Source organism: Dendrobates tinctorius, unplaced genomic scaffold, assembly GCF_039654945.1.
Source record: "Dendrobates tinctorius isolate UK_male_01 unplaced genomic scaffold, ASM3965494v1 ptg000102l, whole genome shotgun sequence".
NCBI lineage: Eukaryota > Metazoa > Chordata > Amphibia > Anura > Dendrobatidae > Dendrobates > Dendrobates tinctorius.
In genome coordinates, this window is record NW_027361770.1 from 18,432,159 (window position 1) to 18,450,000 (window position 17,842).

At 42.3% G+C, this 17,842-nt stretch overlaps 1 protein-coding gene across 2 annotated transcripts in view; it reads left to right on the forward strand.

The window, feature by feature from the left end:
• GALNT1 (polypeptide N-acetylgalactosaminyltransferase 1) overlaps nucleotides 1–17,842 on the forward strand; it is a 219,818-nt gene that overhangs the window by 40,019 nt on the left and 161,957 nt on the right. The window lies entirely within an intron of this gene.

Consider the following 17,842-nt stretch of genomic DNA (forward strand, 5'->3'; position numbering starts at 1 on the left):
AAAATATATAATAAATTGGGTACAGTAGTTCAATGCAGAATGTATAACAATAAATAATAATAATAATAATGTGCTGAATATTTTTTCGTAGGAATTTGGGAAAGTTATGAAATGTCCTATAAATGGCTGTTCTATTCCTGATCTAAGGCTACATTCACACACAGCATTTTTGCTGGGTTTTTGAGGATACGTTTTTCAGCTGCAAAAGCAGATCAGCTTTTTAAAAAACCGCATCACCTGAAAGGCTTTTGAGCTCATAGATAATGTTTTCAATAGCAAAAGCAGATTAGAAATCTCTATCTAACCATTTATCCATATCTGTCTATCCATATCGTATCTGTACCAAAAAGAATGAAAGCCGGGTAGCACACAGACTAGCACTCCTTTTTTTTTTTTTTTTTTTTTTTTTTTTTTTTTTTTTTTATAGCACCAGTCAGGTACACCTCATAGCTGCCCAAAAGGACGCCCAGGACAGGCATTGCTCATCTTCAGTAACACATCAACATAAATTGATAGTTGGAATAAATAGACTGCATTCACCACATCTTAAGGTGCAGGCTTTATTTTCAAGTGTAGGGGTGTGCAGTATAAGGTTCTGCAGCAGTTGAGGTGTGCAGTATGAGATTCTGCGGAACAGTATGAGGTTCTGCCCCCCCAGTTTTGATCCTGGCTAAAACCGTTTCTGATAGATATGGCGAACCCTCAGGTAACCCTAAATGAAGGTCAATGGACACAGGTGGCTGAATTGAAGGAATTGCTTAATCACCTATTTACCGTGACTAAAAAAATTACAAACTGAGGATTTAACTCCTGGCATTTTCACAAGGGAGTGGAAGAACTTGCTATTTTGCCTGTCCCAAAGAGGAGATTTAATCACAGATGGCATTTCTGCTTCAATGAAACGGAGAGAGACACAGCTATTGGAAAATAAAATTTTTCTGGCAGCTGTTTATATATACCCAAGTCATCGTATACTGCTTGATGATCAACAGCTTACTAAAGGAAAAGAAGCTTTGACTGAGGTAGCAGTTAGGATGAGTGGCCTACAGGAGGACTGCCAGGCGCAAGAGGACTTGGGTCCTGACAGTGCTACTGCTGCCATATCTTCATCCTCATCAGATGAGGAGTTTGACTTTGACAAGTATTTGGATGGTATGGAGCAGGCAAAGCGTTGCCGCAAGGAAAAAGATTTCACTCCGTCTCCTATAGCAAGCAGATTGACCATATTTCAGCAAAATGTTTCTCTTGCTCTCAAAGAAAAATTCAACCGTTCATCAAAACTGACTGTGCATGAGGCAATTCCTTTATACCCAGAAATTGTTAGAGATGTTGCCCATGTGGTTACGGCTTTGCCTCCAACCCAAGTTAGTGTAGAGAGGTTGTTCTCTGGCCTTAAAATTATTAGGTCAGATTTTAGGTCATCTATGAAGGAGGATCTGATGGAGGCAATTCTATTTCTTAGAACAAATTCATAGACTGCACAAATGTTATTTAGTATGTTTTTGTTGAAAACTGTTTTTTTCCACTTACTTAGTGATATATATATATACAGTGTGTATATATATATATATATATATATATATATGTGTGTAATCGATATTACATAGTGTATTACATATTTACAATTAGTTTTTTGTGTTCTAAAGTTGTATTCCAATAAATATATGTTATGTTCTATCTAAATGTCTTGATTATTGTATCATAAAAATGATTAAATGTCCGATGTTCACATTGTACTGCAATAAGTTTTTCACTTAAACATAAGCAATATATGTTTGAGTTGGAGTTGGTGAAAGGGAAGTTGAGGAGTCGTAGTCGCAGGTTTGGCTTACCGACTCCACAGCCCTGATTCAGACCCTTTGAATGTATGGTTTGTAACCAGAAGATCCATTTTGTCTCCTTTTGCAGGATCTTTTGGTCCCAGTTGCCGCCTCTTAAAGGTGGATTCATTTTATCTATCCCTCTGAATGTGATCTTCGGGTCACCCTGATGATGCTTGTTGATGTGATTTGCTATAGACATGTCTCTTTCGTGCGCAATATCTCTTAGGTGTTCTCCTATCCTTCTGCAAAACTTTTTTGTTTTTCCTATGTACTCCATGCCACACTCACAAGTTACCTTGTACACTATACCCACACTCTGGCAGTTAATAAATTGTCTAATAGAGTACACTTTTCCAGTGTTGTTGCTTTCAAAGGTTTTTCCAGGTGAGACATGCACACCTAAAACATCCCGCAGGTGGTGATCCCAACCATGTCTGATTCTTTGGGGGCTGAAAGTGGCTGTGAACTAACCTGTCCCTCAACGATCTACCCCTACGAAAGAGGATCTGAGGGGCAGGCCCTACCGTGTCCCTGACATCCATGTCCATGTGCAGAATAGACCAGTGGCGTTCAAGAATTTTCCTAATTTCTCTTGCTCCGTTAGAAAACTTAAGTGATAAAACGTGACAAATTCTTTTCCTTTTTGAATGGTGTAGGATTCAATAAGTCTCTACGGTTTTTTTACCAAAGAAGCCTTATATGACTCTGTCAAGACATTATTTGGGTATTCTCTTTCAAGGAACCTCGTTTTTAAATCATCCGCCTGTTCTTTAAAATTGCTCAAATCAGAGCAATTACGGCGGATCCTCAAGTATTGCCCCTTCGGATGCCTTTCTTTAGAGGCTTGGGGTGACTGCTCTCCCATCTAAGTAGGGAGTTTGTTGCAGTGGGCTTCCGATATGTTTTGGTAGTTCCCCATTCTTGCCTTTTTGGACTAGGATGTCAAGGAACGCCAGTTTACATTCACTGGCTTCATAGGTAAAATGGAGTCCTATCCGATTGTCATTCAGACCTCTCACAAAGTTCTCAAAGTCCGTCTTGGTGCCTCTCCATATGACGAACACGTCATCAATATAGCGCAACCATAGTACTACTTTGTCACCCAGGTCATTCGATGTGTCATGAAAGACAATATTTACCATCCATCAGCCCAGGAGCAAATTAGCATACGTAGGGGCACAAGGGCTCCCCATTGCTGTGCCCCTGAGCTGGTGGAAGAATTTATCAAACAAAAAGACATTGTTGGTGAGACAAAAATCAAGGGCCCTCATCACAAACTCATTATGTCTGTGATACTGTCGACCTCTCATTTGTAGATAGCTTTCAACCGCTCATAGGTCTGCTTCGTGAGGAATTGTGGAGTATAGTGCTTCCACATCTATACTGCCCAATATCATGTCAGTATCTAGACAGATCCCATCCAATTTTCTGAGAAAGTCGGTAGTATCTCGTACATACGAATTCAAAAAAAGAACAAATGGTCTAAGTATTTGATCGAGGTAAAGACTTAAGGTACTGTCACACTTAGCGATGTACCAGCGATCCCGACCAGCGATATGACGCTGTCAGGATCGCTGGTACATTGCTAAGTGGTCGCTAGTGAGCTGCCACACAGTCAGATCTCACTAGCGACATCGCTGGGGACGGGGGTCGCTACTTACCTGTCACACCAGGCGATCCTGTGTCCTCCCGCCCGCGTCCACGCTCGTCTCTCCACAGGAAGCGCCGCAGGAAGCTGACGACGAGAAACAGTCCTGAATGTTCTCGCGCGATCAGCGATAACTAGCGGGGGAGCAGGTTGTAGGTAAGTATCAGACACAGCGATATCGCTAGCAATATCGCTATAACGTCACAAGTTATAGCGATATTGCTAGCGATATCTCTTAGTGTGACAGGCCCTTTAGATTTTGCGTGACACTACCAATACCTGTTACAATTGGTCTCGCTTTCAGGGGGTTTGTTCCTTTTGTGGATTTTCGGTAGACAGTAAAATGTAGCCATTACAGGGTGTGTCGAGATGAGAACATCTGTTTCATTAGTGTCAATTACCCCGGCATCAAAACCCTCATTGATCAAATTGGTAAGATTCTTAACAATCTTACTTGTCGGATTGTTAGTTAATACTTCATAATTGTCACTGTCCTCCAAAATAGCAGTGCACATAGACCTGTATAGTGATATATCCATGACCACCACATTTCCCCCTTTATCAGAGGGCTTAACTATAATACTGCTGTCCTTTTCCAAATTCCTTAGACTATTCATCTCTTCTTTTCACCCTTCGGTGTTTATGTCCGAGAAAGTCGGTTGGTATAAATGCATACGTTAAAAACTGTCATTTCCGTTATGATTCCATCGACGTCTATAAATTCATATTCTACCTACTTGATTGATTTTTTTTTTTTTTTTTGGAATATGTTTGAACCACTTTTTTTGAATATGTTTCAATTATTTTGGTAAATTTCACCTTAAGAACTTCATCTCTATCCGTAATTAGTAGAGCTAAGTATCTCTGTATGTACATAAAACGTATCTGGGATCCCTCAAAAGATATCCAAAATGATCTTTATGTGATTTGGAACCTGCATTTAGTCAAAGGGTTAATGGTCCATCGGACTTATTGTATGGATCATTAAGTATGGTTAATATTTTAGCTGATGTATAGAAGGCTAACGAGGGGCTTTATGGGGATTCTCTTTGTATATTTTTTTTCAATATTCCTCGCTATAAGTGCCAAAGATCTGGTGCTTGCGCTTTGACTGGCTGCAGTAACGGTAGCATGCATGTATGCTACGGGAGGTACATAGTCATGACGTTGGGATGCCAGTCTGTCTCCCCGAGAGAGAGCGGCGCTACTGTGCGCATGCTCAGCTGATGACCGCGCTCTCAGCACGCCGAGCGTTCCACAGAATGGACGCGCTGATGATGCTTGTGGTCCAGCCACAGGAAGCTGCAGAAACAGGAACCCGGAAGCGCTTGTCTCTCCGGTCAGCAAGGCGCTAATATAAAAATGAATGACGCGCTACCACGATGCACACATTATGGTGGTTTGGGCATGAAACGGCCACCTATAACGCTTGGCTACCGTGGCCCCAATTGACTCCCCTGATGAGTAAACGAAACACATCGGGAGAAGGGGTACTGTGTTCACCACTATGGGGATGAAGGCACATTTGACCAGAACCTGCAAATTGGTGAGACCGTTCTTTGTATATGCCATAGAGTCCTCCTATGTGTCATGCTGAATAACCTCTCATCGGAAGGATGTGGGTTAAATAAGGAAATGCATGACAGCGGTATGTCTTGTTGAGGACGAGAATACTAATTTATTGTGTATTTAAATCCCTAGCAACTCACAGTAGTTGACTGCAGTCCAATTAGGCTTAAGCTGGCTGTGCTCTTTGTGGACAGTGCACTGTGTATAATAGAAGGCTATGCTAAATGAGTGGTTAGATCTATATATATATATATATATATATATATATATATATATATATGCTGGTGAATATCAGATTTAGGCACGGTTTTAGTACAAACATACTGGGCTTCCAAACCATTTAGCAAACCATTGTGTCACTGTTTATTGGTGTGTTTGGAAATTTGCAATGGATGTTACATGGTGTCATCCTAAGTCATTTGGGTGCAACATTTCATTGTGTACTATTGTGGTGCAGTACTGGGACCAATAGGCCTATGTGGACAGTTGAATGGAGTTTATTGCATTTTTGTGGGCATTCTTTAGCACCATTTAGTGGCACATCTGGACTTTATATCTGGAAAGCACTATTCTGTGTAGCATCAAGGCCTAAGGGCTTGTTTGGCAAGATGCAATAATTGTTGTTGGAGCATCAACGTTATTGTGGTAATTCCCCAATACCTGAAGAGATATTGGCGAAGCAGAGAATTGGTTTATAGGACTATCCCTACCTCTGTAGTTCAGGAGGTATATAGCACACCAGCTTATCTTTGTGTGTGGTTTGTTTTGAGCACCTTGCACTTTATTTTATATTGTGGAATAAAAGTTATATTTTAATCCTTATCCAATTGCTACACTACACCACCATGCTTCACCGTCTTCAGAGTGTACTGTGGGTGTTGTCTGACGAACTGTCTGTGGCCCTTGGACTCAAGAACAATTTTACTTTCCTCAGTCTACAAAATGTTTCTCCATTTCTCTTTAGGCCAGTTGATGTGTTCTTTGGCAAATTGTATCCGCTTCAGTACATGTATTTTTTTTTATAACAGTTGGATTCTCCTTTTTGTTAGGCGTTGGGTTCCTGCAGCTGCACAGCGGGAATCCAGAGCCTGGCATCCGGTGGTCTCCCATTCTACACCGACCGCTCAGGAGCCTGCACAGCAATCTCGGCGTCCCAGATGCTCTGCTCAGACCAGCTCTGTAGGACTGGTTGTTGCTGCCACTTCTGGGTCAGCAATAGCAATGCAGGCTGTCCTGCAGCAAGCCACTCCAGAGGCTAAGTCCTCTCGTCCCACTACTGGGCATGCTCACAAGACGATCTCCCATTGGAGATCGGGAGTCGCGTGCTCAGGTCCTTCTCCTGATCTGATTGGTCCATCTCAGAGATCTGGAAGGTCCCTGCAGCGTACGGCTATAAAAGGCCCGCATGGCCGCTCGGCCATGCGCTAGTATAGACTACTTTGCTAGATGTGTGAATGGTGATGGATGTATGATTCTGGTGACTGACTTATTAAGATTCCCCTCCCTCTGATATTACGCATGTGGATAGGGAACTAGAGAGAGAGTCAGCGCCAGTCAGTGGCAAACCTTAGGTCACTGTGCACACCGCACCTCTACACTAGCGTCCGGTGGTGTCACCGTCTCTCACGGCACTATCGCATAGCAGCTGTGTCTGCCGCCGCGCTGCATTCAGCAGCACTTGCCGGCGTCCGCAGTAGCGACGCCGCTCGCACGGTAGGTCTAGACGGACACTGTCCCCTGTCTTGGGCCTGTGTCCTGTGACCAGATACCGTGTGTGCAAATTCGCTGAGACCTGTGAGTCTAACAGGCTCGGTGTTTATGTTTATGTTACAGCGCCTCTGAGAGTTAAGAGTCCGCTCTGCGCACATCGTGTGACGTTGAACCCGTGCACACTATACCGCCATAGAGCGCGTCTGCCATTGTCTAGCAGCGGTTTTAACACCTACTGCACGGTGGACTTCGGGCGGCGAACGCACTTTCTATTATTTAATATTTAGTGTGTTCCTCCGTCCCTAACATTTTTTAATCAAAGTACGCTGTTATTCTGAACAATGTCTCAGACAACCCATATTTCTCAAGCTTTCAAGGAGAAATGCTTGTACATGTCCTGGCTTCACCCTTAAATAAGGGCCACCTATTTCTTCACAGAATGATTGACCTCACTGATTGAACCCCACACTGCTATTGTATTGAACACACCCTCTTTCAATATATTATTCCAATACAGAGACTCAAAAACCTGCAGATCATGAATGCGGAGTCTGTTGGTTTTCTTAGATTCTACTGCACCAACTAGTAAATTGTTTGACGTGTGGTAAATATTTATACTAAAACAGTGATTAATCTGATTAGTCATGTTGGACTGCTATTATTTTGAGCATGACTATGTACTGGGGCTTTCATGCTGATTAAATCCGTACCTTGGTGGTAAAAATCCATTTTACAGTTAGAGAAATCTAGTGAAATGGTATACAAATGAGCTGCAAGTGCTTAGGGATGGGACATGGCACGTGCAGTTCTCCTGTCCTCACTCCCTATTTTCTGCCCGCCTTCTGTGGGCATGATGGACGGCTATGGGAAGCGGGGCACAGACGGCAGAGCAGGGGCATGATGGATGGCTATGGGAGGCGGGGCACAGACGGTAGAGCCAGGGGCATGATGGACGGCTATGGGAGGCGGGACACAGACAGCAGAGCAGGGGCATGATGGATGGCTATGGGAGGCGGGGCCCAGATGCTACAGAGACATGATTGACGGCGGGGAGGCGGCTGCTTCAGGGGGACACACCATACCTATGGGACACATTACAGGTATGAGGACCTATTTATAAAAGTTAATATTTTGGCGTTACTGGGGGTCAGAAACTGAAGAGCCACCTTCCCAGAATGCAGCCTTAGTGCTGCTGAAGGTGGCTCTTTTAGTTAAAAACGCCCAGGGGGGATGACAGGTTCCCTTTAAACCTGTCTGCTGTCCATCTACGAAATATGATGCTAGTGCATGACTTTAATAGGATATTCATTGTTTATTTCAATACATTTAGAAGACTTTACTGTAACTTGCATATGTTTATCAGCATATCAAGTCATCCCTTATAGCCTGTGTACCTCCATGTACATGCCCAGTGTTTGTAGCTGAGAATGCGGTCTTTGAAGAAGTGTATAGAGCATATCCTCACCACTATGTGCCCTGTACAGTATAGTGCGGGTTTGTGGATTCCTGGAAGGAAGGATGCAGGCACCCATTATAGGCTGCCTGTTCTATATCCATCCAGAATGGATCCTTACTACACCTGAATCCATGACCCAGAAGCTGCAGGCCGATAACAGAACCCCTGTGTAATAAGTGCAAATTAATACAGTTGAAACCAGATGTTTACGTACACTATAGAAAAAGACAGATGTATGTTTTTCTCAATATCAGAAGCTTCCAAACACATGCCATCATCATACGGCAGTCCAGAATTGTTTAAAGGCATAATAATTTTAGTATATGTAAACTTTTGACTTTGCAGTAAATTAATAAAAATGCCTTTAAACATTCTCTCATTATTTTGGCATTTGGCAAATATTAATAATTATGGTAATCCTAATTGACCTAAAACGGGAAGGGTTTATTCTGATTTCATGTCAGATATTGAGAAAAACATGCATTTGTGTCTTTTTCGATAGTGTATGTAAACTTCTGGTTTAAACTGTAAACTAAAAAAGTCTACACACCCCTGTTAAAATTACGGGTTATCATGTAGGGAGGTATACCAAGGAAAAGAATTTCAGTACTATTTCCACCTTTAATTTGATCTATAATTTGTACAAATTCACTGAAAAACTAACTCAAATAATTTCAGGTGAAATAATAAAAAAATATTGTGGCATAAAATGTCACACCTTTGGACTACGATCACACGATCAGTATTTGTAAGCCCAAGCCAGGAGTGTGTTGGTCAAAAATGCTGAATTGCTGCACGTGTGTCACGCCGCCACTGTATACTCACCCGGCCTCTGCTCCCGCGCCGCAGCCCTCCGCCGACCGACATCCACGGCAGTCCCTTCTGACAGGTCAGCGGCCGACGGCGTCTCTGCATGCAATGCGCATGTGCCATAGGCCGCGGCCGCGCCTCCCTCCTGTCACTTATGCTCCGGCAATGCCCTGACCCGGAAGCACCACCGGACCAATGGCAGTTCAGACAGGGGCATATCAGGCTGTCCTCCTTTGAGGGAGGTGCCTCATCGTTGTGTTTGCTAGCACACTAGGTCCTGCTTGCTCATGTTCCTGCCGCAGTCTCTCAGTCCTGTACTCCGTGGTTCCTGCCGCAGACTCCAGTCCTACCTCCCGTGTTCCTGCTTCGTCCTGCTATCTATGCTCTAGCCCTGCAGTCCTACTCCAGTCGTGCCTCCCGTGTTCCTGCTCCATCCTGCTATCTGTGCTCCAGCCCTACAGTCCTACTCCAATCCTGCCACCCGTGTTCCTGCTCCATCCTGCTATCTAAGCTCCAGCCCTGCAGTCCTACTCCGGTCCTGCCTCCCGAGTTCCTGCTCCATCCTGCTGTCTAGGCTCCAGTCCAGCAGTCCTACTCTGGTCCTATCTCCTACAGTCTCGTGCTCCTACTCCAGTCCATTCTGAGCCGCCCCTCTCGGTACCGGCTATCGTGGTACCCGAACCCCTGGGCCTGCTCCTAACGATCCCTGTATAGGATCGGCTCCACCTGGCAGCTCGCCCGGGGCCCCTCGGTTCCACGATCCAGAGGGTCCACTCCTGGAGATTATCCTCACCCGACCAGCCGTGGTAACATGTTTGTTATACTTTTTTCTCGATTTGTTTCTCTCCTGATTTTGGCTTACAAATACTGACATAAAGTACTGTCTATATAATGATAGTGTGACCGTAGCCTAAAATTAATAGTTTGCTGAAGTAACCTTTGAATTTATGACAGCATTCAGTCTTTTGGATAGGAGTTTATTAGCACGGCACATCTAGAATGGTCAATCTCTGCGCACTCTTGCAGTAGTTCTCCAAGTCCACTGTGTACAGTCATTTTCAGATTAACCCACATATTCCAAAACGTGGATCTTATTTTGGTGAAACCACTCTTTTGTTGATTTAGATACTGTATATGCTTACACTCGGACTGGAAGGTGAAATTCCTTTTCATCTTCAGCTTTTTACCAGAGGCCTTAATGTTGCGATGCAAAATATGACTGATATTTGGTATGGTATACACGTTATTTTGCAGACAATAGAAGGCATCGGACCATAAGACGCCCCCCAAATTTTGTGGAGGAAAATATATTTAAATAAAATGGTGGTGCATCTTGTAGTTCCATTTTATGGTAGCTTACCAGAGGGTCTGCGGCAGTGGAGCAGGGTCGCTGCTACAGGAGGTCGGCAGATGTAGGAGTTGGTTGGTGCTGCATGCCACGGGCTTGGAGGAGGGTGACCCAGCTCTATCTGCCCTGGGATCTCTTAAGATGTTGGCGCTGATCAGAGTCCTCCTTCCCATTGATTACCCTGTGGTGGGCTTTGGAAAAAATGTCCGCCATAGGCAGCTCATGCACAGATTGAGATCTCGTGTGAAGATCTTTTCTCCTGAGATCTCAATCTGCACATGCGCTGCCACCCCACCGGCAGCCATTTCCCTGAAGCCCACCACCGGGTAATCAATGGAAAGGAAGGCTTTGGTAAACGCCGACATCTTAGGAGAGCTCAGGGTTCTCAGCGCCGGGACACCCTCTCCTTCCATCTTGGGGCCCGCAGCATTGCTCGACTCCTGCCATTGGCCTTCTGGAGCTGTGACCCTGCTCCACCGCGGCTACCCACCTCAGTAAGCTACCTTAGGATTAGAAGATGCACCCCCAGTTTCCTTCCAAATTTTTTTGGGAAAAAAGCTAATTTCATAATCTGAAAAATATGGCAATACCCTCCACCTTAACTAAAGCCCCAGTCCAAAGCATAATGCTGCTTCCACCATGCTTCACAGTCGGTATGCTGTACTTTTGGTGATGTTCAGTGTTAGCTTTGCGCCAAACATTCCCCTTGGAATTACAGACAAAAAGTTCAACTTTTGGGGTTATCGGGCAATAGCACGTTTTCACACAATCTTTTAGCAGACTTGATGCACGTTTTGGCAAAACATAGCTGGGACTGGAAGTTTTTCTTAGTAAGAAAAAGATTCCATCTTACTGCTGTGACCTACAGACCAGACACATGAAGAATTCGAAAGATTGTTGTGACATGCAGTACAAAAAACAATTTTCCTCATAAATTTGTGCAACGCCTCTTATGTTGCGGTAGGCCTCTTGGAAGTTTCCCGAACTAATTTTCTTGTCTTTTCAATTTATTGTCACTGTAGAGCCCAATTTTAGCCCTTTTCTTGTTGACAGTCTTCACAATATTCCATAGTATATTTAAAGGGGTTGTCTGGGCTTTTCGCATAATCTCAGTGCATATCTGGTCTGCAGAATGCTGACAATAAGTAATTTACCTTCTGTGGCCAGTTTGCTGGGTTTGCTAGATATCAGCTCTTGCTTGTAAGAAAAGCGTCCGGGGGGGGGGGGGGGGGGTTGTTCTGGCATTGAAATGAGAACTGGTCGTTTCCTCCTCACTAGTTTCACTTTCCATAGATCACTGTTCAGCGTGTGTCTGGGGGAGGAGCAGGCTGGGGGTTCTGTTGCTGTTGCTATGGAGGGTGGGGTTGTTGCTATAGAGGGCAGGTTTTTAGTAGAGTAGGAGGAAACGACCAGTTCTCATTTCAATGCCAGAACACACCCCCCCCTGGAAGTTTTTCTTACAAGCAAGATCTGATATCTAGCAAACCCTGCAAACTGGCCACAGAAGGTAAATTACTTATTGTCAGCATTCTGCAGCCCAGATATGCACTGAGATTATGTGAAAAGCCCGGACAACCCCTTTAATTCTTTAGAAATTATATTGTAGCCTTCTTTTGACGGATTACGTTCAACAATAGAACTTTGCTGTGTTGTAAGCACTTTATGGACCATGGCTTTAGCTAGCAAATACATCTAAGAAAATGTCAATAAAGTCATACTAGAACAGCAAAACTTTATATGGGGTTAATCAGAGTCGCTTTACATGATGGCAGCTGTGCACTGACTACTACTTATCATGACATAAATGCCTTTGGCCAATTCTGAGCATGACCACATCCCCAATGATATGCGGGTGTCAACTCTTAAAGGGAATCTGTCACCCCTTTTTTTTTTTTTTTTTAGATATCATATAATGATATTCAATTGTGTGTCACATAAGGATTCTCTTAGTACTTTTGCTTCCCCCTGACCCCGCACCTTTCATGCATAAATACCTTTTTTTATATTGGCTCAGATGTATGTGAACTGGCGCTGTCTGGTCCACTGGGCGGAGCTTAATCACTTGCTCCCCCCCTCCCTGTCTTGCTCTACGCATTTCTTCTTGTGTAGAGCAAGACGGGGGGGGGGGGGGAGCAGGTGAATGAGCGCCGCCCACCGGACTGTGGCAGTTTACATACATCTGAGCCAATATAAAAAAGGTATTTATGCATGAAAGGTGCGGGGTCAGGGGGAAGCAAAAGTACTAAGAGAATCCTTATGTGACACACAATTGAATGATATCATTATATGATATCTCAAAAAAGGGGGGACAGATTCCCTTTAAGTACGGTAACCATATTACTTTACTTTCACTTTTGGCATTTTTATTTTCTCCATCATAATAATTTCAGTTGATTTTTCAATGGATTTGTACAAATAAGGGGTGATATTAACAGTTGAAAAGTTCTGAAATGATTCTTCTTGGCATAATATTTCCACATTGACAACCTGGCACATCCACTGTGTGAAATATGGATTTGTAGATATATATCTATATCTCACACAGTGGATGAGGCAAATTTCTGGTGTGTATGTATATAAATATATATTAAGCAAATATGTGGAATATATACATTAAATTATTATACCATATACGGTATTTGTCTTTTTTTTAAATGTCAGCATCTTAGAACTGCACCCTGAGGTTTCAGAGTTGACTGCCAGTGTTCAGGAGCATTACTTCATACCAAGTAACTATGGTTACAGTTGATGCTTGTGACTTGTGGGGGGGGGGCATAAAATACATTTTTCTTGCTGTGAACATTTTGCCATTGAAGGATTAGAGAATGAATGATTTACTGTAATTGTCATGAGAACACAATTATTTAAATGTTTGCACAGTGCTCTTTGTTATGAAATTCTTTAATTTCATTGTTGTGATATTTATTTATAAGATTTTTATATCTTTGATCATCTTTCCATTGTTGTACATTTTGGCAAAGTTTCAATCACTGACTTGGAGACTCATTGTGTTTTTCTTTTCTTTTCTTGTCTTTTGAAGAATACTAGTTTTACATTTTTTAAGCTAGAAGACTTCAGAAAATATTATGTAGTGTCCAATGAAGGAGGAAATCCTTTTACAGAATTGTTTCACGGAGGACACATTTCATGTTCATCTCGGCATAAGATAGCCTGCTGCGATTTATACCTTCACATTTGTCATGTTGATTTCCTTGTCTCTTGAGACTAATTTTTGCAGCCTTTTTTTTCACAAAATAATGTTACCAAAATCGCATGCAGCAAAAAAATTCATTCAAGACCGGGCCATTTACCCCCATTGCTGACCATACCCATTTTAGTTTTTTATTCCATTAATGTGGTTTAAAGAGCTGTGTAAACATTTTTCTGTTTAGGATAATCAAGCAATGTTTCCGTCTTTTTTTTTTTTTTTTTTTTTTTGATACTTGGGCCTTTGTTTTTATGTCAATCATATCCTTTTTTTTTTTTATCGGGCGATATCTGTGGGAAAAAAAAATAAGGGATGTGAATTTCTGTTCTTTTTATTTTTTTTGGTAAATTTTTTTTGACAACATAGGCCCACTAAATACATTTAAACTTGTTCCCTATAATTTTTTTTTTTTTTACAATTATCTTTGTGCATCGTACGGTTTTTCTTTTTTTAAATTATTTTTATTTTATAAGTTGTTACTTGTTTATGGGCGTTTATGCCTTAAATTTTGTCTTAAACATGTGAAATGCATGCTCAATGGGGTTGCGATTTCATGATTGTCTTGGCTATTTTAGAATTTTTGACTGCATGTTGTGGGTTCACAACAACATCTTCCGAATGCAAATGCCACACTTGGAATCCGTCTTATCCCTTAAACCTACTTAAATGGGTTTTGGAAGTAAAATAACTTAAACAATTAGAAAAATATTCAGAATTAAGAGTCCTCAGTGGTTGATACCTTTTAATGGCTAACTGAAAAGATGGTAACACATTACAAGCTTTTGAGACTTTCAACCACTGAGGACTCTTAATTCTGAATATTTTTCTGTCTACTGGCTAACACGGTACAAAGATATACCTCTTTCCTGTTACACAATTAGATAGTTTTAAAAATAATGTTACTGTGCGGAGATAATCCTATAAATGTTCCTCTGCTGTGTACTGTGTAATGGCCCTGTCTGACCATGCAGGAACATGGGCTGTATGTACCACATCTCCTGGGCAGGGGGGAGGAAGCAAAATAATTTACAGGTCAGATAGCATGGGATCACAAATAATTCTTTTTGTGAGGTAAAACCTATCCCTGGCGGTCTTTTAAGCAATATTTTACCTAAAAACATTCATTTGCACTGTATCCTCTCTTTTGCTTCCTCCCCTGCCCAGGAGCTGTGGTATGATCAGACCATGTTCCTGCATGATCAGACACAGCCATTACACAGGACATAGCAGAGGAACATGTATAAGATTATCTCAGCACAGGTGCATTATTTTAAACACATCCAATTGTGGAAATTATTATTATTCCAAGATCTATTGCTCTTAATGAGAGCAACATGATATAGTGGCAGAGACTGATTTCAGTGATGTCACTTAGTAGGCCCAGGGTTGCGGTTACTAAAGATTCAGTGTTTTTTATCCGCGGCTGTGGAGTCAGTCGTAGAGTCTGTGTCCATTTTGGTGAAGTTGGAGTCAGTATAAAATTGGCTGACCCCTAAAATATATAATAAAGTGGGTACAGTAGTACAATGCAGGATGTGCTATAAATGTTTTCATAAGAATTTGGGAAAGTTATAAAATATCCTATAATTGTCCTGTTGCTGACAGCATGCAAACCAGTAAGAGGTACATTACTAGAATGAGGGTTTCTGACCCTACATCATGCTGCTCTCAGACTAAATGGCAACAACCTGCTGAAAATTCCTTTTATTTGTACATAAAAAATGGTTTTATTTCATATACAAATGAGTGCTCCTCAGTACCCCCTTAGCTTGGTCATGGGCTCCGTGCACTGCTCTGCCCCCTCAATTAACATGTTGTGCCCTATACTGAAACACTGAGATTGGGTGCTGAAGCCAGCTACATTTTAACAAAGAATTGACTTGAAAAATTAACTTCTTCAATTTGTATGTACCGTATTCTCTTATAGGGTAGCTTTAAGATGGGAATAAAGTATCCACAAAATTTTAGCAGCTTTGGAACAAACTCCACAAACCCTGCAGGGGTACATGCACCCACAACTCTTGTGTCCATTTTACTGGAGTAAAAATGATTTTAACAATGACTCTTATAAATGTTTGTAATTTGCACTTTTTTTACATTAAGTTTTCTTGCTTTTTGGCTTTTTTCCTTACAATGTGGATGTAGTTTTCTGTATTTAGATGTTTCTGCCTAATTTAATTTTTGACTTTTTGAAGTGTTGGAAAAAAAAGTTAAAGAAAAAAGCGCATCCTTGATTTTGCACAAAATTCATCATTGTGTGCGTGCTAGTTTGAATAATTTGGTGCAAGAAAAAAGACAACAAATACTACAAGCCAAACAAGAAAAAAAACACTTAAAAAACCACAAATGATGAATCTGGGCCTAAATTTTCTTAAGTTACGTTTTGCCAGTAAAGGGTCTTTCTTTAGGTATACATAATCGGATAGATGCTGATTAGTGATGAGCGAACGTGCTTGGCTAAGGTGTATCGAGTGTCTTCGACGTGCTCGAAAAATATGTTTGAGTCCCCGCTCCTGCGTGTCTCACAGTTGTTGGGCAATCCCTACATATGTTGCAGCTGTCTAACAGCCACGACGCATGCAGTCGCAGGAAGGCTAACATATTTTTTGAGCATGCCGAAGACACTCGATAACACCTTATCCGAGCACGTCCACTCGCCACTAATGCTGAGCCAACGATACCGTGACTGAGGGCGCGCTGATGGCAGTCACACAGGTAGGCCCACTGCTCCGGACACGTAGGCCTCTTCAATAAATCTGGATTAGAGTCAGAAGACCCCTACTTTACAGATGAGTGGGGCTGACATTTATTAGACAAAGAGGGCATGTCCTGAGGGAACACACCTTCAATTCATCACTTTATAATGTCTGAGTTCCCTTTTAATACAAGTATTGGGAACAGTATAAGAGGCCGATGTGATACTGTGCTGTCACTGACTCCTTTTCCGCAAATCTAACGTCGGGTTAAAGTTTCTTCATTTTATTAAGTAGCATAGATACTGTCATTTTACTTTGGCAATGAAGTCTTACCTGCTGATTTCTCCGTCTAGTCAATTAGGGCCATACAGATGGAAATCTGAGAAAGTCATGCTCTTGTAGTGACACCATTGGCTTAGAAATGCCTGGTGCTGTCACTTGGGAGCCGTTACTCTGTGAAAGCATTGCATGGAGCATTTACACAGCTGGAGTCCTCGGAGCCGCTAGTGTCACCTAGAAAAACTGTATTTTGTGTCGCGAATGAAGGCTGAGGATTTTTACTTGTAGGACTATTACATCTTGCATTCATGCTGACATATAGTATTTTGTGTGGCTTATTTTCATTTCCTCCATACATTCTAAGCAGAGACAATTACACACAAACTACTGATGGTGAAGAAATACCAATTCCAAGGCTTGCATTATGTTACATGGGCTCACCACCTATTCTGTTTTAGTAGAAGCGTGGTCAGACTACCATATGTTTTCTAAAAGCCAACTATCACTGTTGATTTGTCGTGCTGTTGACAGCCATGTCTACCTTCACTTTATTGGATGACTAAGGCTGTGTGCACACGCTGCGGATTCCGCTGCGTTTCCGCAGCGGTTTTGGCCGCTGCGGACACGCAACAGTTTTAGCTGCGGTGTACAGTACCATTCATTTGAATGGGAAAAAAAAAACGCTGTGCCGACGCTGCGGAAAAAACCGCGCGGATTTGCTGCGGTTTTGAATCCGCAGAAAGAATTGCATGTCAATTCTTTCTGCGGAAACCGCTGCGGGTTCCTATCTCCACCATTGTGGAGATAGTGAATCCGCAGGACCAAACCGCAGGCAAAACCGCAGATAATCCGCAGGTCTTTGGACCTGCGGATTATCTGCGGTTTTTGCAAAATCCGTGCGGATTAATCCGCAGCGGATTCCGCAGCGTGTGCACGTACCCTAAGGGGATTATTTTTGTTTTGCATAAAGAAAGCCTAGAAACATACATTTGTAAAGTACCATACAACCTGACGCAAACAAATGTGCTAAATGTGAACTTTGGAGGTCTTCATCTACGTTGTTTTTACAGCCTCTACATTAATACAAGCTTGTGGTCTCTTAAATGCTCACGTAGTTCTGGCTGTCATCCACAAATCTGCTGAACTCCATTTATTTGCATCAAACCATATTGACAGAAAGTCACCTTTGCAACAAAAACCCAAACAAGTGCAGCACCTATGACAAAAAATGTACTCTGCAAACAACGGTAGGGTGTGAACCGTTCCTACTAGGGCTGTGGAGTCGTGCTGGCAGT